This window comes from Myxocyprinus asiaticus, chromosome 19 (assembly GCF_019703515.2).
Source record: "Myxocyprinus asiaticus isolate MX2 ecotype Aquarium Trade chromosome 19, UBuf_Myxa_2, whole genome shotgun sequence".
NCBI lineage: Eukaryota > Metazoa > Chordata > Actinopteri > Cypriniformes > Catostomidae > Myxocyprinus > Myxocyprinus asiaticus.
In genome coordinates, this window is record NC_059362.1 from 17147246 (window position 1) to 17171484 (window position 24239).

Sequence of the window (24239 nt, forward strand, 5' to 3'; positions counted from 1 at the left end):
TTGTGCCTCTGGAAACACAATAGAGACATGATTGATGAGACAAGTCCTTCGTTTTAGCTTGCAGGCAAGGCAGAAGCAGAAGAAGTCTTAATCCAAATGGATTCTGTAAATTGTACAATTGTTCTTATGTATGATATCGTCAAGCAAACAAGAGCTTTAAAATTATCATTGACAACAATTATTGGCAGGTTTACAAGGTCTAAAATGGTTGGCAATTGTCTGAATATGACTTTGAAAAAATAGAAGTCTCTGAGGCCTTCAACGGCTAGTGTTTCGACAGTGATTGTTACACAATATGCAATTGTGTTGAGCTGTTGAGGCATGAGTGGACAGACCTTGAATGTGGTCTCTGCAGGCTGAGGGGAACTTTGGCACAGGGAACCAACCAGAGGAACTGGAGTCAGGCTTTCAGGCTGGCATTATATCCCCCCTTGCTTCTCTACTGTCTTCTCATATATCTCTGCTACCTCATTGCTGGACTGGACTGTTGCAGATTTTTCATGACTCTAGGGGCCCACATGTCCAGGGGGAATTTCAAGTTGGAATGAAGCAGGTCTCCAAAAATAAAAGCATTCAAAAAACTTAATGAAATTGAGGAAAACCTTTCCACACAATTAAATTAATAAAAAAATAAAAAAAATAAAGAAAATTACAAAAAGAAATAAAGAGAACAGGTTTGTTCTAGTAAATTGAATGGAAAAGAGAAGTTCACCCGTTGAGTAAGACATGTTTATCAGGAAAGAAACAAAGAACTGCTCACCATAAAAGCAATAAAGGAAGGTTTTTAAGAAAGGTGAGTTTATCGAACAAGTCATATTAACCCTTTAAGCTCGGAATTTGTTTTAAAAGATTTTCTGTTTCAGTGGCATGCCCAAAATTAAAGGCTTATAGCACCACAGAAAAAGAAAAAAAAAAGGCAAAAGAGGGTCAACTGTTTGATATCATTTTAAAGAAAACTTAAATAATAATAATGAAAAAGACTATGATACATGTTGAGACTCTCAGCCTAAGAAACTGCTGAAAAATCAAGAAATTTTTTTTCTTTTTCTTTTTCTTTTTATGATTTGACATATTTATCTGGGTGTAAATAAGGTGGCTCAGAAAAACTGCTTTTGTTTTGTTCCTAATTAAGTTAACTGCAACTGAGAAATGTTTTGTTTTGACACAAAAAAGCAATACAAAATTATAGCATTACATATATATTTTATCCTAGTGTCAAAAATCATCTCCAAGTGTCCAAAAGCCTCTCCAAACAAATAAAACATGATAACTGTACACAACAACTAATTACACTTTAAATAAAACAATGACTAAAGATATGCTCTCTCTCCCCATACCTAAGAAGGGACGTTCAAACATTTTAAACGACTATAGGGCCATTGCATTGACTTTTCACATAATGAAAACTCTGGAAAGGATTGTGTTGGGTCGCCTCAGACCTATGGTGAGAGGCAAAGTGGATCTCTTACCAAGAAAACATTGGTGTGGAGGATGCCATAATTTATCTATTGCACCGGGTCTATACTCATTTGGATAAGGCTGGAAACTTGGTGAGGATTACTTTCTTTGACTTTTCAAGCGCTTTTAATACCATAAAGCCAAAGCTACTGGGGAATAAACTGAAGACACTGCAGATTGACTGTTCCCTGATAAGTCTGATTTATGATTATCTCACTGGCAGGCCACAGCATTTTCGGCTGCATGACTGTGTGTCAGAACAGGTAGTCAGTAATACTGGGGCTCCACAGGGGATGGTCCTGTCTCCCTTCCTATTTCACTTTACACATCAGTGATTGTAATGTGTGAAAGGGGGTGAAGATGGAGAGTACAAAGGAGTAATTAGTGATTTTATTGACTGGTGTGAGCAGAATAATTTAAGGTTAAATTGAAAAACAAAGGAGATGGTGCTAGATTTTAGGAGAAAGAAGGAACTTCGCATGCCAGTTTCCATTAGGGGAGAGGAGGTTCACATGATACAGTCATAAAAGTACCTTGGAGTTTACCTCGACAACAGGCTCGACTCGACTATTAACACACAGAACATATATAAGAAAGGCTTTCATGTATTTGCCCTTTTATTTTTATTTTTTATTTTTTTGATGCCTTGTATCTTCTAATTTGTTGTATTGTCTAAACTGCTTGCCCTTTTTATTTTTCTACATATTGTCATTGCTGCAAGTGCAAATAAAAACTAAAGTAAGTGCACATGACTGCGTCATAAAGGATTCCACCTCTATGGACACACAACTAGTTTTCTGACATTTTTTTTTTATTATTTATAATTTTGAGATAGGACATATTTAGAATTTTTTGAAGTATATGGGTTTTCTAAACAAAGTATAATATCACATGGTTCTAAGTATATGGTTTGCCATGCACACTTACTAGACCGTCTCATTCTAGCGCTGAATGCTGAGGATGATTCTAGCCTACAGCATCAGAAGGACTGGTCTTATCAGGACACAGCCTTACTAGGCTGCAGCCTTCCATTTGAGAAGCGCCAGAGATATCATTAATTTCCATTCTGTGTCATTTGAGCAATCATTGAGTCCATCATGGCCCATGATTTTCTCTGCTGTGCAACTACCATTCCTCACGTCCATTTTTCACCAATCTCTGTCTTTGCTTGTCTTTCTTACTCCCACTGCTCTCTGTTTCCTCCATCTCAGTCTATTCCTATTTTTCTTTTATGTGATCTCCCTATATATGCCTTTAGGTGCATGTAAAGCATGTGCTGTATTTTGTTTGGTTATTCTGAGAGCACCCAATCTTTCTTTTCACTTACCATAACTACATTATTATCAGATTGGCACTGAGCACAGACACAAACACAAACACAGTCAACAGACAGCATATTCTGTTGTTCCATTTTAAATAGATGGGATTCAAAGTCTTTCATCTAGCACTAGAACCACTTACCGTTTGATCCAGCAGTAAAATTATATTGTCTTAGACCAACATCCTCTAACAAGCAGCTCAGGAGCATTTAATCAAAGAACATTCAACTACTAAAAACCTCAAAAGACAGACACTGTAGCGTAATATGGTTTGCATTATATGCGAGTAGGGATGGAAATCGTAGGAATTTAACAATTATTGTTCTGATTACAATTCTAGTCATTTTGAAAACGGTTCTGGTCCCTAAACATTTCAATTAGGATTGCTTTTTCTTGATAACATCACACGCGACTATTGCTTTACGGAGAGCTTGTGACCAACTAGCTAAGTCTTGCATTAAGAACAGGTGGTGTAACCAAATTAAGCACTGACTTATTTACAAACTAACTAGTAGTTACTAAGCCCTTAGTGTGAACTTTACGCCCAAACCTAAGTGAGACCTTATGCACTGCCCTTGCAACCCTACCCTGATCCATCACAGAAGGGACAGTTCATTCCTCGACAAGCTTTTCAGTTTACAGAGATCTCATTGTCTATATTTACTTATCTCTGTGTCCTCAACTGGATTTGTCATTCACAGTGGGTGTACTGTATGTAAGAGAGGTATTGTTGGATGTACATTATAAAAAGCCCACAGGAAGAAGCGTTGGTGAAGCAGCCATAATGATAAGCCAATACTTCACCACCATCTGGCTTTATAATGGCAGTTGAATGTGAAGTTTGTATAAAGTTCTTTGTTATAAGATCACCATCTGGAAGAAATGAATAAATCTAAAGCATAAAAGAACTTGTTTGTTGTCATCCCCAGCTGAGCAATCTTTCAGTGAACGTGTTTAGTGTATTGTATAACAGAGCTGGACAATATTGTGGGTGCTACGCTGGATTGTTCAGGTTCCGCAGAAACTGAAAAATGCCAGAGACCCTGGAAATATGGACAGCAGAACCAGATGTATGACTATAAATCATGTATAATTCAAGGAAAATGGACGCTCATATTGGGAACACATATACATTGTAGGTGGTTGTGGTTTTGAATATATGGTGGCTCATAAAGGAATTGTGATTTAACCTCCTGAGACCCGAGCGTGATTGCTGTGTGCATTTTCCATTTCCCTTTTTGATTTGTAACTAGTTGCACCTAATAAACATGCAAAAAAAAAGTTTTATATTTTTCTAGAGCAAATCGTTTTTTCTAAAACTGTATGGCCAGATTTGTGGACAGCGGGACTAAGTTGTGAAATTTTAAATAATACCAAGCTGTAGAAAGTTCGATGTGTTTTTTTCCAGGAGTGTTAGTTATTCATGTTTTTGAGACATTACAGACATTAAATCAGAAATTAACATAATTAATTCTGATTCAAAGTACTGGCCAGCACAATCCAATTACTGCCAACCATGTTAAAATAAAATTATTCATTATAAATTCTAAATCCATGTACTGATTACCATTGTCCCATGTCTGCCAAACATGTTGTGTAGTCCAAACATCATCTGCAGCCTGAAACTGAACTTTTGATAGGAAGTTTGGAATGAATGTACTTAGCTGCATAGAGAGCTATAGGATGCTTCCTTGATCCCTACTTAGTGAATGACTTAACCTCCAGTGTTTGTCTGTCTGTACTGGTCTCAGAACAGTTCGTAAGAAAGCAAGTCACCCCAGCAGTTCCCTGCGCCGGTCCTTCTACCTACGGGTTTGAGGCAGCGTCGGTTAGCACTGGAGGCGATTTGGGGACCTCAATGGGACCACCTCCGCCAGGTATCCCCCCACAGACCTCCCATTCCCCAGCACGCTCGCTTGCCCCGATTGCGTGCTCGGACAAGACCGCCGGCTCGTCTCAGGGCGAGTTCGACCTCTCGTTCCGAGCCCGGGAAGTGGATGAGTTATCGAACTCAGCATCGGAGAGCGGGCTCATCCAGTCAGATGCGGAGGCTTTGACTGCCCTTCGGGGATGGTCGCCCAGTCCCAGGCCGATGCGGAAATGACGGACATGCTTTCCAGCCATGAGCATCGGGCTAGAATGGGACCCTCCACTCCCCCCTGAATCCTCGCGGCTCAACGATTTGTTCCTGGGCTCAGGGTGCCGCCCACTGCCACACCCCTCCCCCATTCCTTTCTTCCTGGAAGTGCATGAGGAGCTGACGAGATCGTGGGAGGCACCTTTTACTGCCCGGTCCCGATCTTTCAGCTCCCCCGCTCTCGCTATCCTCGATGGCGGAGCGGCCAGGGGGTATTCGGTGATCCCCCAGGTGGGCCTGTTTGGCGACACAATTGAGGACTTTGCCCAGCAGTTTTTGACAATGAAAAAAGGGATGGAGGCCTTTCAACATATCCTGCCCCGGTGCGGCTTAAGACTCCGCACCCCGTCTGCTTGTCGCCAAGGGCATCACCCTGCAGCAGCAATAACACCGGCTCCGCCGAAGCCCGCTCCTGTGGCCTGGCTCCGGCGTGGAGCCCTCTGCAGGAAACAGACGCCACCCGTCTCGCGGCCGGCCACTAAGAACCCGAGAAAGACTTCGAAGCACCCCTGAGACGGGCAACCCAGGGGCGAGGAGACCCACTTCTCTAGAATTGGTGAACAGACCACTCCATCCCCCACTGGAGGGGCGGGAGGAGAATATTTTGTCATTGCACGCCCCAGAGACTGCAGTACCCAGAAGTTTGACAAAAGAGTGGTTTTCTCATTTCCTGGGTCACAGGTCTGGTGCGCACGCCCATCGTCACGACCACCATCTACCGTCCCGCTTTTGCAGGTATGGCGCTCCAGCGGCGGACCCCCCGCCCCTGTGCACCCAGCTGTGGCACAAACACGCCCACACAGGGTTGGTTCCGGTGGACTACGGAGATGAGGTTCCTCCTCCCCCCTCGGCCAATCTTATGGTGGGCGGCAGGAGCCAGGTAAGTGCTTCGATGTCCCTGGACTCAGCACGGCCACGGGGCTCGAATCCCCTCGATGTGACACCTCGAGCTCCAACCCGTCGCGATGGCTGGTCCGGACCATCCGACTCGGCTACGTGATTCAGTTCACCAGGAGCCCACCCAGGTTCAGTGGCATCCGCTTCACCTCAGTGAAGGGCGAGAACGCTGCTACCTTGCATGCGGAGATCGCTACCCTTCTGCGCAAGGGCACGATAGAGCCTGTCCCGAGATGAAGAAAGGGTTCTACAACCCTTACTTCATCGTAACAAAGAAAGGCGGTGGGTTGCGACAAATTCTGTACCTGTGAGTACTGAACCAGGCTTTGCACAGACTCCCGTTTAAGATGCTGACACAAAAACGCATTCTAGCAAGCGTCCGGCATCAAGACTGGTTCACGGCAGTAGACCTGAAGGACGCGTACTTCCACGTCTCGGTCTTACCTCGACACAGACCCTTCCTGCGGTTTACCTTCCAAGGCCAGGCGTACCAGCACAAGGTCCTGTCCCTGTCCCCTCGCATCTTCACGAAGGTCACAGAGGCAGCCCTTGCCCCACTAAGGGAAGTGGGCATCCGCAACCTCAACTATCTCAATGACTGGCTGATCCTAGCTCACTCTCGAGAGTTACTGTGCGCACACAGGGACCACGTGCTTCGGCACCTCAGCCGATTGGGGCTTCGGGTTAACTGGGAAAAGAGCAAGCTCTCCCCGATTTGGAGCATCTCTTTTCTCGGTTTGGAGTTGGACTCAGTCTCGATGACAGCACGCCTCACAAACGAGCGTGCACAGTCGGTGCTGAACTGTCTGAAGGTGTTCAGACAGAGAACAGCGGTACCACTGAAACACTTTCAGAGGCTCCTGGAGCATATGGCATCCTCAGCAGTGGCCACACCACTCGGGTTGATGCATATGAGACCACTTCAGCACTGGCTTTGGACTCGAGTCCCTAGCATTTTTACAGGCAGGAATTCCCCTAGAGAAGGCCTCCAGGTGCATCATGGTTACAACAGCTTTCAGAGACTTTATATGGAGTTAGGATAAAAATAAGCCGTTGATCCAGGGCAAGCACATGTTGGTCCGAACGAACAACACAGCGATGGTAGCATACATCAACCACCAAGTCGGTCTACGCTCCCATTGCATGTCACAACTCGCCCGCCATCTCCTCTCTGGAGTCAGCCATAGCGGCCATGTACACCCTCAAGGTGGGGGGGACAGCCACCCCACCAGCCTCTCCTGCAGGAAAGAAAGCACTGACCCAACTGCGCACCTCTGGGGGTCTTCACATCGGGAAGAACACCAGTTAGCAAACAGACACCACTGCAAGGCATACAGGCACCTCGTAGAGGGAGCCCTAGCCTGAGTGATCATGTCTACGGGGATGGTAGGCCACTTAGGTCTTCCGCATCGCATCCAAGGGCCAGACATGAACATTCCAGAAGTCTGGTCGCGGGTGCCAGATGATGCCCCATCCCTGAGAAAAGAGAACCCTCCTCAGGGGAATTCGCCAGGGAGGGGCTGTTGCGAGGAGTGTGAGGTCTGAGACCCAAGTCTGGGTGGGCCAGTAGGGTGCCACTAGGATGACCTGCTCCTCGTCCTCCCTTACCTTGCACAGGGTCGGTCTGCTGACTCCAGAGGAGGAGACAGCGGGCGGGTTGCGACATGTGACGCGAGTGCCAGCCACCTTGGCGACTACCGTATGCTACCATCACTGTGTTGTCCGTCTGGACCAACACGTGCTTGCCCTGGATCAACGGCTGAAGCCTCCGCAGGGCTAGCAACACTGCCAGCAAATCGAGGCAGTTGATATGCCAACGCAGTCAGTTGTCTCTGTCCCATTGCACACGGCACCCCAGCCATGCTCGGAGGCGTCTGTCATAACCACAACGCACCTGGGGTACTTGCACTAAGGGGACTCCTGCCTGCAGGAATGCAAGGCCCGTCCAAGTGCTGAACAGGTAGCGGCAGATCGGCGTGATGACCACGCGATGTGTGCTGCGGTGCCATGCCCATCTCGTGACTCAAGTCTGATGCCAGTTCTGAAGCGGTCTCATATGCATCGACCCGAGCGGCGTGACCACCGTCGAGGAAGCCATATGCCCCAGGAGCCTCTGAAAATGCTTCAGTGGGACCGCCGTGCTCCGCCTGAACTACTTCAGGCAGTTCAGCACTGACTGTGTGCACTCGCTTGTGAGGTCATAGAGACTGAGTCTAACTCCAACCCGAAAAAAGAGATGCTCTGTACCGGGGAGACCTGCTCTTTCCCCAGTTGACCTGAAGCCCCAACCGGCTGAGGTGCCTGTGCACCAGGTCCCTGTGCACACACAACAAGTATCGAGAGTGAGCTAGAGCCAGCCAGTCGTCGAGACAGTTGAGGATGCAGATGCCCACTTCCCTTAGCAGGGCAAGGGCTGCCTTTGTGACTTCTGTGAAGATGTGAGGCAATAGGGACCGACCGAAAGGGAGGGCCTTGTACTGGACGTTGAAGTACGTGTCCTTCAGGTCTACCGCCACAAACAAATCCTGATGCCAGACGCTCGCTAAAATGCGTTTCTGCGTCAGCATCTTGAACGGGAGTCTGTGCAAGTCCCGGTTCAGAACTCGCAGGTCCCGAAATTGTGGCCATGCTGAGTCTGGGGACATCGAAGCAATTACCTGGCTCCGGGTACCCACCATAGGACCAGTCAGTGACAGGGGAGGAGAGAACCGTCCTCTTAATCCATCACATCCACCCGGGCCCACCTCCACAGCCTCGTGCCTGCCATAAATGTGCAGTGTCCGGTGACCCCAATAATGATAGCCGTAAACAACGGCTGTGTGACCCAGGAAATGAGGAAACCGCTCCTTTTCTGAACATGTGGGTACCGCAGCCTTTTGGGCATGCGGCGAATCAAAGAAAAAACAACAAAAGATTCTACTCCAGGCGCTGCACCGGGGGATGGAGTGGTCTGCTTACCATCTCTAGGCCTGCAGCAGGTCTCCATGTGCTAGAGTCGCCCATCTCAGGAGCGGCTAGAAGCCTTCCTCGGGTTCTTGGCGGTGGGTCCAGGCTGCAGCAGAGCTGGTGTCATCGCCGCAGATGGGGTGCGGGATCATGATCCACGCTGGGGCAGGATATGCTGAATAGCCTCTGTCTGCTTCTTAACCACCGAGAACTGCTGGGCAAAGTCGCCTTGGCTCGGTGCACCTGCAGGAGACCCATGACGTGCAGGGCAGAGGCGGCCTGTCGCCAGAGATGACGTAAACATACAGGCACTGGACGGGTGTCTCGGGAGTTTCCGCTAAAAGTGGCGGCATTTTGCGGGTAGAGGTGCACTGCAACCGCCTTATCCACCTGAGGAATCGCTGAGTACCCCCTGGCAGCCCCACCGTCGAGGGTAGTGAGAGCGGAGGAGTACAGAGACCGGGTCCGGGCAGTGAAACGTGCCCGCCGTGACCTCGTGAGCTCCTCATGCACCTGCAAACCCAGGAACCAATCGTCAAGCCGCGAGGGTTCAGGGGGGAGTGGAGGGTTCCACTCTAGCCCAACGCTCGCAGCCGCCCCGCCTGTGACTGGGCGACCGCACACAGTCAAGTCCTCGGTGTCAGACTGGACCAGCCCGCTCTCCGATGCTGTGATCGAGAGCTTATCCACATCACGAGTGCCGAATGAGATCACGAACTCGCTCTGAGACGAGCCGTTGGTCTCATCAAAGTGAGGCGAATGAGCGTACTTGGAAATGGGAGGTCCATGGGGGGTTACCCAGCGGAGCGGCTCCCATTGGGGTCCCCAAATCACCCCCAGTGCTAACCGACATGGCCTCAAACCCGTAGGTAGAAGGACTGAGGCGGGGAGCCACTGGGGTGGCTTTCCCTCTAACGAAGGAAAGCCGCGGCCGCAACATTGCCATGGTCATGCTCTCGCAGTGAGAACATAACCCATCCACGAACGTTGTCTCCACATGGGCAGCGCCCAAGCACGTAAGACAGTGATCGTGGCCATCGGAAGCGGAGAGGTAATGACCGCAACCAGGAAATAAACACAGACAGAGAGACAACTTTAAAAAGACGGTCTCTGTCAGTGCCACTCTTTTAGTAGGGAAAATATACTCTTTTATTGCAAGAATATATACTCTTTTAGACTGTCGAAGCGCCCAGGGGCATTTTCTGCACTCCACCAGTGCGTGAGGGGGAGAAGCTTCTGTAATGCGCTGTAAATCCAACAGCTTTTGTAGAGGTGAATGGATCTGCGGAGGAATTAAGCTCGCTGAAATACAACCACTCGGCTCCGAAGAGAAAATCTGAATGAGTGGTTGCAAGCCAGCTCCTTTTATACCCGTATGTCCGGGGGAGTGGCATGCAAATTCCATGCGCCAATTCCCATTGGCCTTTTTTCAAAGATCAGAGGTTTTTCGGGCTCCGAAGAGTGACCGCTAGTGTCACTACATCGACACAACATCAAGTGAGTGACAGATAGGGAACATTAGTTAATGCACATGAACTAACATGAACTAACAATTAACAATATTATTTTTGTTAACGAACATTAACAATGTTAATGCTTATTACATAAATGATGTAAAAAAATATTGTTAATTGCTTGTTCATGATACATAATGCTTTAATGTTAACAAATGGAACCTTACTGTAAATGTTACCATTTCTTTTTCAACAGTTTATGCAGACCATGATGTGTGTTTGCAGTGAATTATTGGCTTAGAGCATAAAACCATCAAATGAATTATTAGCTGCTGAGAGCACAATATTGTGTAGTTAATACATTTAAATGTTTGTTTGTTTTACTTTTGTATGATAAACTATTTAGGGACTGTGTTGGGTCACCACTTGATGTACAATGTTAAATCTTCATCCTGAAGCAAAACCAGTTTAGAACAACTGATTTAAAGTTTGAATTATATTTTAATCTATTTTTTCTTTTATTTTTCCTTGTTTATCTCACAACTGGTCTCCACTGTAAACCAGCACTGCTGAATCATGCACTGGTCTGCTGTGTTTGAGTGTGAGAACACAGCTGTGTAGGCATTACTGGGTCAGCTGGACATGCCCTCTCTCTGCCCAGGTTTTTAAGTTGTTTTGTGTTTCCTCAGGTGTTTTCCTGCTTTGATGGTTGAGGATAAATGACTTATAACATCAATAAACTCTGAGAGCAAGCACTGAATCAGCCTCATCATCATGTTGAACAAGTGTGAACTGTGAATCCAAAAAAAAAAAAAAAAAAAAATTATTTACTTGCAACTGTTTCATGAATATTGCAGATTATTCTCAACCAAAGTTCTTTTCCTGCATATGATGGAGTGCACAGTTGACAAGGTTAGGGAGAAGAAACAGAATCTCTTGAACACGAGTGCAGCTGAAAATTTGCAAGTAATACGAACCACATGTATGAAATTTTTATTTAAGTGGTAATACATGAGAAAGCTTAAGCTTCACCTTTTCCTGCAGGCTGTCTGTAACTCAACCTCTCCACAGCTACTCTTCAGGCAGGAGAGGTGGATGTTCTGGGGGATGTGATGAGGTCAGTCTCTTGCTGAAAATAAAGACTGTACTCAGGTACAGCTGACAGAACTCATGCCATTACAACATTTCCTTCTCAATGTCTGGATCATGACAATGTGATCTCATTCGTATTTGTACGTAAAATTTGTACGTCATGTATTCAGATAGAAGACAAAGGCAGGCCTAACACAGTTGTAAAACCTAACTAAGGTGCCCACATAACAAGTCATAAATCTTACTGATAAAACCATGCCAAAATCAAACAAAGGGAGTCCAAAACAGACTACAAACCCATGAAGCCTTGCTCAATAAAGGATCGAACTCTCAACTCCTATTGGATGAGGCACACGACAGAACGCACCTCAACCATGACATCATCAGGAGTAGAAATACCTCTGATTTGCTTCCAGCAACTGTGCTCGGCGTGTGAAGATGCAGCTCATCGCTGCTCTCAGGTGCAGCCTCGTGGCACAAGGAAGTAACGTCCGACTTGAAACTGTGGCCATACAATCTCCATCTCGCTGGACGAGTTGAGATTACTCTGTGTTCCACCGAACACTCTAACGGATCCGCAGGAGACTGCCGAGCAATCCGCATCTTCATCTGTTTGCCTGCAGAAGTGAAGAAAGAAAAGATTTCTCTTCCATCTTCAATCAAGTCGACGTTGCTGATTTCTCTGCCAGCCCGCCGAGAATCAGCAGCTGTACCGCCCGCCGACAGAGCGAGGAAACGGCCTCCCGTCATCACCCAAGCCTCGAGGAACCGAGTCGGAGTTAAAGGACAGATGAACACACATTCTGCGTCCTCACGCGATTCAAGTAAGAGGTTTACGTCTGGGCAGAGATAGAATATTATAGTGTGTTATTCTTGTGTATCAAGGTTATTGCTTGTACAGTTTACGGACCGCCATGTCCACTCATTGCTAATACTCATGGTATTATTTATCACGAATTTGATTTGCTGTATTGTAGTCCAACCACATTAGACTGTTGTGCATGTCTGCAATCACGGGTGAGACCGGCAAACTGAGTTTATCCATTAAAGAATCAAAGACCGCGGGACGGTTTACGAGCCGTCCACTGCGTCTCTGAGTGATAAACTAACAGCTGCTTTCTCTCCGACGATCACGAAACCGGCTTTGGGGCCATCACTTAATTCTCTCTCTCTAACCACACACACTAACCACACACACACACACGTGACCCCTCACAAACATTCTCGCACACATTTTGGCTAGTAGATAGCTTCGTGATAAAGCTCAACTTTGTCCCTAAGCTATCGTACAAGCAGATACACGCGGTAACTGGTAGACACCATTGACTGGTTTCTCTCCACCCACATTCGCAGCCATATTCTCTGGCCGGAAGTCTCGCGTGACATACTCTCCACGAGAGTCACGTCCGCCATTTTGTGCACGTCCCTCCTTACACACATACACACATAAACACACACACACACACACACACACACTCGCTTTCACACACACACACACACCCTCATGTGTTATAGGATTATTTGGATTTCCATATCTAATCATATCACTGTTTAGTTTGTAGTTGTAAGTCGGAAATTTATTGACTGCATTGTATTAATTATTAATTGATATTACTGCATAAATAAACTTTGTTATATTACAAAGAGAAGTGTTTTGGTTTGTTTTGCATACACTGTCATGCTGACGGGATGTCAGTGCTCTGATTCAAGCCTTCATTCATTGTTTTTTTCCCGAAAATCGATATTCTTCGGATGTCGATTTTCCTCAGAAAACAATCTAATATTGAGACTGTTATACTATCTGGTTATTAGTCCCTGATTCCAGGGTGGTGCCCCGTCAATATTAATCCTTGTTAATATTCTATTGATTTTTGACAATTGATAATTATCTTTGATGATTGTTGAATTTGAATGATCAATATGCTAGTGTTAATTTTCATCATTGTTCTATTGATTTTAATAATTAATCATTATCTTTGATAATTATTAGTTATTGCTAATAACCAAACCCGCTCCTAAACGTAGCACACTACATTTACTGGAGCCCCATATGAGGTTTTAATGAGTTAGATTCAATTAATTAATTTAAATATTAATTAATAACTAAAGAAATAATTACCAATTATTTCTGATAGTAGCACCGATCTAAACAACCAGTAAAGCCCTACAATATTTTACATATAAAGTCCTACGAATATGAATTAGATCAACCTGGCTACAGAGATCATTCTGATGGAATACTGTATAGTAGCTCAAATGATAAATTTGACAAAAATATTGTGCTTATTTTTTCTTCAAAATTTTAATCCACATGATGATATATTTTATAGTACATGTTATTTTGTTTAAATAACTTTGTTTCAATGGCAAAAGTTTTTAATAGTTTCTGTAATCTGAAACTGCTTCTCAGACTTTGATTGATCAAAGCATAAAACTTTGATCTACATATTGGCCATAGCGCCAACTTTTAATACAGACTGGTTAGTTGCTGATTATGAGTTATTGCTTTGGAGAGTACCCATTGGACATGGCATTAAATCAGTGTTCCCCAGCTTTCCACAGCACCATTAGTAATGCTCAAGAACCCCTTAATCGACACAAAATACAAAGATGTTTACAAAAGACTACATATCATTTAACATTATCATAAATACTGAATACTATTAGTGCTGTCAGTCGATTATTATTTTATTTTTTTTATCGTGATTAATCACTGAATTTTTTGTAGTTAGTCACGATTAATCGCAGATTTGGAAAGTGCTGAAATTTGAAACTATATATACTTTTCCTGTAAAGATGCATTTATTTCCATCTTAGGAAAGAAAAGAAAATAATATGTAACAATATAATGCTTTATTAAAATTTTCCAAACAAAGGCTTCCACAATATTAAGATAGAAATGCACTAAAATAGCACCAATTCAACTAAAATGTTTCCCAAAGTCTAATTGAGAGGTTGACTACTTGAAAGAACTAGTCCCAACATAGATTGCATATTTGTTGCAATAGGCATTAAATCTCTTAAACTCTCATCCTACACAATATTAATCTGCCGGTAGTCTGTGACTATGCGCTTTGCTACATCATGAATCATGAAGCTGCGTTCATGATTCGCGTAGGCCATTACACAAGAAACAACATGAGCCCAGTTTAAATTCTGTTTGGTCCAACTGCATCTTAATTATACAATAGAGTGTTGCCAGGGCACTGCTCAATGAGGTGAGGTAAAATAGGTGCGGAATATTTCTTTCACATATTGTAAATTAAAAAAGCTTAACATGTTAATTTTTCTTAATTGCGATTAACGCATTTACCGTTCATTCTGACAGCTCTAATTATTTTGATCACTCAGTATTGGTTTAATCTATTGACATCCTTATTACGGATGGGTATTGATCAAGATTTCCCAATTTGATTCCAATTCACATGCTCTCGATTTGTTTCGATACTGATTTTAATTAATTTGGGTATATTTCCGATATAATGTCCATATTCTCTCTCAGCTAATGCTTTTATTTATACAGGGAACAGGAGCTTGGTACATAACATTAGTTTATCATCATTTTGGTCCCATTTTAGCTACAAATTCCATGTCTTCCGTATATAAATTTTATGTCTTTGTATTGCATATATACATATTGTTAGAAGTTTATTGCTTATATGCATAATCTGTACTATTTACAAGTACAGCAATGTTATGCACATGAAGTGCAAAAATGGTACTGTCTCTTAAGAACTGTGGCAGTTTACTTAACATCAGAAGTGTTTTGTTTGAGCATAAGACTGAAATAACAACATCTGCGTTTTTACCATAGGAGAGAGTGTAACAGTCAACTAGCATGTTACTACAGTAAGTCACCATTTGAGGATACCATAAAAAAATGGGTTGAGCTGTAAACTGAAACCTTGTCTACCTGTCGCAATACTTTCAGTGTCTTCTCTTATAAAACAAACACTGGCCAAAAGTTTGGAATAATGTACAGATTTTGCTGTTTTGGAAGGAAATTGGTACTTTAATTCACTAAAATGGCATTCAACTGATCACAAAGTATAGTCAGGACATTACTGATGTAAAAAAACAGCACCATCACTATTTGAAAAAAGTCATTTTTGATCAAATCTAGACAGGCCCCATTTCCAGCAGCCATCACTCCAACACCTTATCCTTGAGTAATCATGCTAAATTGCTAATTTGGAACTAGAAAATCACTTGCCATTATATCAAACACAGTTGAAAGCTATTTGGTTCGTTAAATTAAGCTTAACATTGTCTTTGTGTTTGTTTTTGAGTTGCCACAGTATGCAATAGACTGGCGTGTCTTAAGATCAATATTAGGTCAAAAATGGCAAAAAAGAAATAGCTTTCTCTAGAAACTCATCAGTCAATCATTGTTTTGAGGAATGAAGGCTATACAATGCTTGAAATTGCCAAAAACCTGTAGATTTCATACAAAGGTGTACACTACAGTCTTCAAAGACAAAGGACAACTGGCTCTAACAAGGACAGAAAGAGATGTGGAAGGCCAGATGTACAACTAAACAAGAGGATAAGTACATCAGAGTCACTAGTTTGAGAAACAGATGCCTCACATGTCCTCAGCTGACAGCTTCATTGAATTCTACCTGCTCAACACCAGTTTCATGTACAACAGTAAAGAGAAGACTCAGGGATGCAGGCCTTATGGGAAGAATTGTAAAGAAAAAGACATTTTGAAACAGAAAAAAAAAGGTTATAGTGGGCAAAGAAACAGACATTGGATAACAGATAATTGGAAAAGAGTGTTATGGATCTTAACCCCATTGAGCTTTTGTGGGATCAGCTAGACTGTAAGGTGCGTGAGAAGTGCCCGACAAGACAGCCACATCTATGGCAAGTGCTACAGGAAGCGTGGGGTGAAATGTAACCTGAGTATCTGGACAAACTGACAGCTAGAATACCAAGGATCTGCAAAGCTGTCAAATTGGATTTTTTGATGAGAACTCTTTAAAGTAGTTTAAGAAGTTCTGAACATTTGTTTCAAATTGTAATAGCAATTTTTCACATTTTAATGTCCTGACTATACATTGTGATCAGTTGAATGCCACTTTTGCTGAATAAAAGTACCCATTTCTTTCCATAAGAGCAAAATCTGTACATTATTCCAAACTTTTGGCCACCAGTGTACATTTTACTCAGCACACTGAAGCATCCTCTCCATAGATATCCATTCAAAAAATGGCCTCTGGTCTCCTCGCCAGTGTACCACCCACTGAATGTCTATGGGACCACCAAGTTAGGCATTATGTTGCTAACCTTGTAGGCTCCCCTTAGTAGAAGGGCACTAGTAAAGCGCAGTTGCATGGCTTCTTTTACGCATCCGTGCTACATGCTGTATGTGTAATTACAATTAAATGCTTTAAGCACATTTTAAAGCCTGCAATATATACAAGCCAAGAATGTTTGAAAACTGAACTGAATAAAACATCTTACATATCTGCCCTAAAGGTGTAGTCAAAGCTGGAAGTTTATGCTAAATGAACAACAGTGTATGAAAACAGATGACATAATTTATCTTAAATGTTTTCCTCATGAAATAATCATTTGACCTACCATCTTATCTTAAATGCACATGTTGTTACAATGTAATAGCACATATATAAGCTGTCTATTGCAACACAATTGTAAATAATGGGTGCAAAACTTCAAGTTAATGAGCTTATGTAAGTGGTTGCCTCATAACTCTACCTTACAAAATTTCTTGCCACCAGAGAATTGTCTTCAGGTACATTTCACTGTTGGTGAGTGGCCTCTGGCCTTGTGAGGTAAATATTTGATCAGAAAAGCAAAATCAATCCAGGTTTTTGGTCAGTTTTTAATACCCTGTTTCTGTGACCCTGGCTATGCAGTGAGTCTAGCAGGCTTTACTGGAAATCTCCCCTTTGGTTAAAATCAGTGGGAGCCAATCAACTGACACTGAAGTCTATTACTCAACATTATAAATTATTAATGTCATATTTCTCCCCCTGAAAACATCAATTTAAAGTGGTTTTTGTTTATTTTTTTATAGATTTTCCTCTGTGGGGTAGGTGCTCTCCAATCTGAACAAATCTGAGCAGTTACACACTATTTCACACTGTTTTGATTTTGCACAAACTTGTGGAATCATGTTTGTCATTAAAGCAAAAAAGTGAGGCACACCAAAGACTAAGAGATTCTTGTATTAATTTACAGTTTTGGAGAATATTGTAATGAATTGTAATGGAAAAATATTGTATTAAATGTAAGTAAAATAATAGCATTATTAGTAGTCTCAAGACATTTAGGCCCAAGTTGCTATACAAATGCAAACATTCAATAAATATTCTCACTTTTGCCCTGTGTGTAAGACACACAATTTATCCTCATCAATATACTTTTGTGTCTATTCACAAATTTACACGTAACTACATCAGTAAGCTCCTTAAGCTCCTTGTTTTTCCACATCTCTTACATTAACACACCTAATCACCTTTGTCCTCATGCCCTAAAACTACAAAAACTCTGAACTCTTTTGGTAATTTTTATCATGCAGCAATGTGCAAAGTTGATACTTTCGGTTGGAGGGGTCAGTAGAAATGTAGATGTTGCATTACAGGTTCTGCTGTACTGTTACATAGAGAACTACAATTTATGTCAAGAAGGCCATGGTCAGGTACCCCTTTTCTTGGAATGGTAAGGCATAAACACATCACTCTTCAGTTGACTATCTAAGAGCTCAGTGCCCCGGAATTTCATCGTTCAGGATTGTGGGAACAGCATACAAGACTGGGAAGACAAGCCTGGGAATGCTGTGATGGGTGGCCTCATCCAAGGAATTTGTGCTTAAGAAATTGGCTTGAATCCCCAAGGGATGTTTGTGGAATATGATTAACATACACAGAACTGTCTCATATTGCACAAGATTGCAACTGGATTCTCATTTACACTCTAAAAAATGCTAGGTTATTTTTTCAACCCAAATGCTGGGTTGGGCCTGGTGGGACATTTTATTGGGTTATTTTCTCTCTGTTGGGTAGTTTTGGGTTGTTTTGGTGTAACCCAGCTATATTCAACCCAGTTGAAACTATACACCCCACCCCCGATGCGACAAGTCAAGTCATTTTTATTTGTATAGCGCTTTTCACAACACACATCGTCTCAAAGCAGCTTTACAGAAAATAATGCTTTAACAGACTATGAAACTGTAACATCTATAAAGTCTTACAGTCATCATTGTGTAGTTTGATTAAATATGATTGTAAATTGTGTATAAAAATAAATCATTAAATAATTAAATAATAATTGTATTTAGAACCCCAGTGAGCAAGCCGAAGGTGACTGTGGCAAGGAACACAAAACTCCTTAAGATGTTGGTTAATGGAGAAAAATAACCTTGGGAGAAACCAGGTTCACTGTGGGGCCAGATCCCCTCTGGCTAATCAGCATGAATATAATGCCAATATTAGTTATTTGTGTGCAGTGCAAGTCTTGATTTAAAATATGTAAACTAAGTAAGTGTTAAGGTCCAGTGTTTAAACAAAGATTTGTATGAACTTTAAGATTAATGTCTTTGAAGTCCATCCTGGATGAACTGCAGAAGTTCACATTGATGCGTTGTCCTTTGTTAGTTGGCTGATGAAAGCTTTTGTTGGCAATTAACCCTTACCAGCCGGAGCATTCAAATTTGGGAACAATTATTCCCATGGTTCCTGTCTCAGTATCTTCGCCGTCCAATCACCGATTTTATTTCTGAAAACTGCCAGATACTCATGACAATATAAGCTAAAAGCACATATGATTGGTTAAGGGGTTACTGGGCGTGAATAGTAAATGTGTCATCATCAGGGTCATCCTCCATTTGCCTGAGCGAAGCCAGAGAGGATATGCCGGGAGATTAACTCCAGTGTTGGACTTACTGCTTCAAATTTAAAACTGAGGCGATCTTTCGAGGTAAGGCAAGTTACACTATATTGCCAAAAGTATTCGCTCACCTGCCTTTAGACGCATATGAACTTAAGTGACATCCCATTCTTAATCCATAGGGTTTAATATGATGTCGGCCCACCCTTTGCAGCTATAACAGCTTCAACTATTATGGGAAGGCTTTCCACAAGGTTTAGGAGTGTGTTTATGGGAATGTTTGACCATTCTTCCAGAAGCGCATTTGTGAGGTCAGACACTGATGTTGGACGAGAAGGCCTGGCTCACAGTCTTCGCTCAAATTTATCCCAAAGGTGCTCTATCGGGTTGAGGTCAGGACTCTGTGCAGGCCAGTCAAGTTCTTCCACACCAAACTCGCTCATCCATGTCTTTATGGACCTTGCTTTGTGCACTGGTGTGCAGTCATGTTGGAACAGGAAGGGGCCATCCCCAAACTGTTCCCACAAAGTTGGGAGCATGGAATTGTCCAAAATCTCTTGGTATGCTGAAGCATTCAGAGTTCCTTTCACTGGAACTAAGGGGCCAAGCCCAGCTCCTGAAAAACAACCCCACACCATAATCCCTCCTCCACCAAACTTCACAGTTGGCACAATGCAGTCAGACAAGTACCGTTCTCCTGTTAACCGCCAAACCCAGACTCGTCCATCAGATTGCCAGATGGAGAAGCGTGATTCGTCACTCCAGAGAACGCGTCTCCACTGCTCTAGAGTCCAGTGGCGGCGTGCTTTACACCACTGCATCCGACGCTTTGCATTGCACTTGGTGATGTATGGCTTGGATGCAGCTGCTCAGCCATGGAAACCCATTCCATGAAGCTCTCTACGCACTGTTCTTGAGCTAATCTGAAGGCCACATGAACTTTGGAGGTCTGTAGCGATTGACTCTGCAGAAAGTTGGCGACCTCTGCGCACTATGCGCCTCAGCATCCGCTGACCCTGCTCTGTCATTTTACGTGGCCTACCACTTCGTGGCTGAGTTGCTGTCATTCCCAATCGCTTCCACTTTGTTATAATACCACTGACAGTTGACTGTGGAATATTTAGTAGCGAGGAAATTTCACGACTGGACTTGTTGCACAGGTGGCATCCTATCACAGTACCACGCTGGAATTCACTGAGCTCCTGAGAGCGGCCCATTCTTTCACAAATGTTTGTAGAAGCAGTCTGCATGCCTAGGTGCTTCATTTTATACACCTGTGGCCATGGAAGTGATTGGAACACCTGAATTCAATTATTTGGATGGGTGAGCGAATACTTTTGGCAATATAGTGTATTTAACATGTGTTGTCAATATTTTCTATTGAAAGTCAAAACGTTTTAGTTACGAAGCATTTGTTTTTAGGAGTAATGCTAGTTATTTCTGGAAAAAATGACATGACCATCAGCGTTTATCGGACAGGCAGCAAGCCTCTATTTTTAAGCAAATTTCTGTGAAACTTGCTAAATAAACATTAGCTAGCAATACTATGTACAATTTTAGCTAAATATCAATAACTTGTTTGGCCAATTTTGTCGCTTGTGGAAGATGGTCAAATCTTTTTAGTTACAAAGCATTTATTTGTAGGAGTAGCGCTAGCTAGTTTTTTTCTGGAAAAATTGACGTGACCATCATCGGCGAGACTCTTTTTATATCAACCTTTTTTCGCCAGTTTTTTTTTTTTTTTTGATGTTCAGACCTGCCTGGAAACTGGCCTGCTAGTTAGATAAGTTATCTAGCTTGTTGATTTTCCCATGTAATAAAAAAAATGGTAGACATCTTTCTATAATTTAGCAGATAGCCTTACCCATCCATCACACAGACATGATTTTAGACTGTGTGTAACTTCCTGTTCACATGGAAAGTGTGAGAGGGCTGTCAGTTGGACATTCTGCTTAGTCTGCAAGCCTTTGGTGACTATTCAGTGTATGGATTTGTGAAGAACACACTGCTGGCTACCAATTGTTGTACTTTTTTTCTGTTGTAGAGATGGATAGAGACTATGGCTCACTGCTCAGCACCATCAAGAGGAGGAGGCAGCTGACTGCTGATAAGCTTAGGTTCATAGCAGAGGAGGACATGGCTTATGAGGGCATGAGCACACAGGAGGAAGATCTGCTGGACCAGCAACTACTGCAGGAAGACCCGGAGCATGAGGGGATGGAGGATGAGATGGAACCTGATCCCCAGCCAAGACCATCAACTGGATATGTACAAATGTGTATGTATTGTTTGTTTCTATTTCTCATATGACTGATACTCACAGTAACACTAACACTGTTACTCTTATTATTTTGAGTATGGCTAGCCATTCTCGCACAGGTCCCAATTCAGCTAGAAAGCGTAAATGCTTCCCTGACTCTGTTTCTTATCCCTTGTATTCTCCGGTCAACCTCCAATTTGATGTTGCGAGAAATTGACTTTTTCATGCTGTTTTTTACTTAGGCTGTAGTTGCTGAGATATGCAGCTTTACAAACTGTCAGGGGTGGGAGCTTGTCCTAAACTGTCCATCATATTCCAGCTACCAAGGAGCTTGGATGGAGGTGACCCCCGATGAATTTGACAAATTTCTTGGGTTGCTCATTTACATGGAGTTTTCAATTCTCCCTGATTCCCATCGTCATTGGGGAACCAAGTCACTTCAGGGCTCGTGGGCGAGGGGATTTATGTTGCGCGAAAGCTACAAGGCTCTGTTAGCAGCTCTACATGTTGTAGACCCTACCACAGAGGATAATCAGGATCACCTTAGGAAGTTGCATTATCTTATGGACCACCTCAAACCAAAATGCCAGCAGCTCTTTCAGCCTAACCAAAATCTAGCAATAGATGAAGTATGGACAAGTCTAAAGCTTGGTCAGGATTTAAACAATACATGAAGGGCAAGCCTACTCGGTGGGGTTTTAAATTATGGGTAATTGCAACATCAGACTTGGGGTATACTCTCGACTTTAATGTTTACACAGGTAGTCATGATGGGCGTGTCACTGACTTGGCCACCAAAGTAGTTGAATCGTTACTGCAGCCATTCAAAGACCAGGGCCACAATGTTTGGTTTGACAACTTTTACACATCCCCAGCTCTTATGGTTAAATTGTTAGAAATGGGAACTAATGCCTGTGGGACATGCAGAGTGAATCGTAAACTGTTTCCTGCAGAATTTAAAGACATCAAGAGATGGGAATGCAAGACAGCATATGAGGTGGTGTAGGATTGAGGGGAATATACTTGTAATTCAGTGGAAGGACACGTGTGCAGTTACATGCTACTCCAATTTCCACAATGCGAATGGCTCAACCGAAATTACTAGGTTTGTAAAAAATGATGGCGACTGGACAAAAGAAGTAGCCCCCCAGCCCACTGTCATCAGCGATTATAACAAAAACATGGGCAGTGTTGATAGGTCAGACCAAATGATTAAATCTTACGATGTCCTACAAAAAACTCAGAAGTGGTGTAAGACTCTTTTTTCCACTTCATAGACATTGCCGTCTTCAATAGTTTCATATTGTTTAAGGAATGGCAACACATTCATGCGGCACCAGGGGATGAGCGTAGACCTGTGAACTTAACCCAGATAGATTACAGAGAAAACCTGGCTCGTCAGCTGGGAGGTATTGATATTCACACAAGTTTCCCTTTGCATACACTAAAGCCTGTAGTCCCTCCTTCGTCATCACTCCACACAGACCATGACCCTAAATTTGAAGAGTCCTCTAAGAGATGTTGGCTATGCTATCGGAAAAGTAGGACTGAAAACATATATAAAATAATAATGTTGCATGCCGGAATGTAATGGCAAAAGACTTTGCTTGGTTCACGATAGAAACTGTTTTCAGTCTTGCCACTCAGCTGAGTGTGACCAGTTACGCGAAGAGGCCTAGGTTGGGCTGTGTTTACTGGTGTTGTTGTCCTCCACCTCCCCTCTTTTCTCTCTCTCTTCTCTCCACAGGTATTGCAGTTGTTGAGTATTTATGAATTTATATATATTCTGTTCCTGCACTCTTTATTAAAAATGTATTTACTGTAGATATTTCGTAAGTTTGCTGTGTAATTCGTGTGTAATTCTAATGTTCAAATTAAATAAAGCGTCCTGATTACTTGCGTAACCTCCGTTCCCTGATGGAGGGAATGAGACGTTGTGTCGATGTAGTGACACTAGGGGTCACTCTTGGGAGCCTGAGACACCTCTGGTCTTTGATAAAAGGCCAATGAAAATTGGCGAGTGGTATTTGCATGCCACTCCCCCGGACATACGGGTATAAAAGGAGCTGGTATGCAACCACTCATTCAGGTTTTGTGCTGAGGAGCAAGGACAAGGTCCGTCCATTTCAGCGGGTAGTTCAGCATTGTGGCAGGAGGAACACAATGTCTCGTTCCCTCCATCAGGGAACGGAGGTTACGCAAGTAACCAGGATGTTCCCTATCTGTCACTCACTCGACGTTGTGTCGATGTAGTGACACTAGGGGTCCCTATACGAAATGCCACAACTGGCTGAACTGTGTTATGTGAACTGGGGTTGTGTGACGGGCAGACCACTGTGTGCCTCATAGCCAGCACACCAGGTCGACACGTAACCTCCCCCAACATAGTTATGAGTGTCGAACGGCCCTTTGGGCAAAAGTCGACTACCCAAAAGATAGAGACAGGCTAACCCAGTCGTGGCCTCTTTTCCCCTTCTTTTTTTCCACTCCCTAAAAAGAAGGGGGATTATCTGACTGGGCCACCAGGTCTAGTCGGGGGGTGTCCCAACCAAAAGGGGAGGACACTGCGGAGACCACACCTCGCCCAAAGAGAGGGGGGGATATTTAAGTGGAAAAATACGTCACATAGTCTTTCCGACTATGTGGAGAGTCTTCAAGGTAGATCCTACCCAACGGGGGAGGAGTTACTACAAACATGGAGACTGGGGCAGAGGGGATCTGCCCAAGGAAGACACAGTTTGCCAACAGGGAAACGAATTAGCGGAAGATATACATCGCATGGGGTTTCCCTTACAAGGAACCGCAACATGCTGAGCACC

The 24239-nt window shown here is 43.3% G+C and overlaps 1 protein-coding gene across 1 annotated transcript in view; it reads left to right on the plus strand.

Moving 5' to 3' along the window:
• The window catches only part of LOC127410370 (ubiquitin carboxyl-terminal hydrolase 24-like), a 169728-nt gene that overhangs the window by 4434 nt on the left and 141055 nt on the right, over positions 1–24239 (plus strand). The window contains exon 2 of the mRNA XM_051645590.1: positions 21205–21438. The gene's annotated coding sequence lies outside the window, so the exon portion shown is untranslated. The remainder of the gene's footprint in view (positions 1–21204; positions 21439–24239) is intronic.